Raw genomic sequence first — 1,738 nt, forward strand, 5'->3', positions numbered from 1 at the left:
CAGTAATATTTGTCAGAAATCTTGTTTAAATTATTTTGTTGGATATTATCTTTATTTAGTTTTGAAATACGTCTGTTTCAGTTCTCCATAATTAATCAAATATTCAGACTCAGGATGTTAAACTACAGTTCTGACGGGCAAATAAAATAAGTGTTTGAAAACAAATATTAGATGCTAACAATATCTTTAAATAAAAAACACTGGAGTGTTTGAAGCACATGTTAGTGGCTTTTGTGAATCAGTAAAAATACCTTTTAGGAGAGTTTGTTTCATGGTTTTAAAATAAACATTTTAAAAGGATAAATTTCTCTCCTGTTGATGAGAATTTCAGCAGACACCTAAAAGTTCACACCTGTAGTATTAATGTGACGTGGCCTAAAACAGAGAGAACTGTTGTTGTTTTCTGTGTGTTCTTGCTATAAATTATTCTCAATTTTAACTAATAAAATATTCAATCCAAATCCATTTTATCCACCCTCACAGATGCATGAAACAGACGTTCCACAGTTCTGTGCTACACCATCACAAAACTCACTAAATCATGTCAGAAATTAAATTAAATCTTGCACAGGAATGATTTTTTTCTCTGAGTTTTGTGTTTTTACATTTRAAAAATGACAAAATAATGAGATTATTTAGCTTAGATTTGAGTATTTGTGACTAAATATTTTGTAAGTGTTCAGAAACACGTCACGCTGTTTTTGTGAAAGTCGGTCCACTTAATACAAAACCTGCTTCAGAGTTTAGAGTTGGTGTAACGAATCTGAACGATACATATAATCTTTTGTTTTCTGTGTATTTCAGCTGAATCTATGACTGCAACTAGATTTGTTAATAAAGTTTATCTGCTTTGGGCGACTCTTGTCAGTCTTGATTATCATCATCCAAAGATGGAGAGGTGAACTCCTTCCACCAGGTTTTACCACTGGATTGAAATCAACCAGTTTCTCCTGTCATTGATCAGCAAGTGGTCCAGACCTGCTGGACTTACACACTGACTCACCACAATGACAGCCATCTGTTTACCATAAATAAACAAAAAAAACCTTATCAGACGAGAAGGATCTGGACTTAAAACTACCTGAATGAAATGAGGCCAAACCTGAGGGGCTGCTGACCTCTCATGGAGGCCCACACGTCCAGAGAGACCTGTTTACAAAACCTCACTCCTCTCTGTTGGCTTTGAAATGAACCAGGAAGTGGGGCAGGACTCCAAGACCTTATCCACAGCAGGGGCGGGACCACTGGGGCATTGGCCCCTGCTGAAATCTGACTGGCCCCCTGAAGTGCCCCTGTCCTGTCACTCATCTGCCCTTTGCCTGAGATCAATGATGGTGGGTGCAGTTCCATGTCCAAACGCCAGAGGCGCTAATGAGTCAACCAGTAAAGTCCAGCATAAATCAATCTTACAGAAGTCTTCTCTTCTTTAAAAGACTTGAACCATTTTGCAAAAAATATCTTTCAACTGGCAAACAATGGCTTCATTTTCTCACATGCTTTGACAATATTTTATCTATGTACAGTAAACATGAATGTAACATTGATAAGGAGAATCTAAGCTTTTTTAAATAACATTACATTACGTTACAATTGTTTGAACATGTGACTGGTTGAATTTATTTATTTATTGATTGAATTTATACTTGAGGAAAAAGGGGCAGATGTTATAAGATATTTTTCTTCTCTCTGCCGCCTTTCATTTTATTTGTATTTTCTTTTTTATTGTACATAAAACTAC

The sequence above is a fragment of the Austrofundulus limnaeus genome, unplaced genomic scaffold (genome assembly GCF_001266775.1).
Source record: "Austrofundulus limnaeus strain Quisiro unplaced genomic scaffold, Austrofundulus_limnaeus-1.0 Scaffold417, whole genome shotgun sequence".
In the NCBI taxonomy this organism is placed as follows: domain Eukaryota; kingdom Metazoa; phylum Chordata; class Actinopteri; order Cyprinodontiformes; family Rivulidae; genus Austrofundulus; species Austrofundulus limnaeus.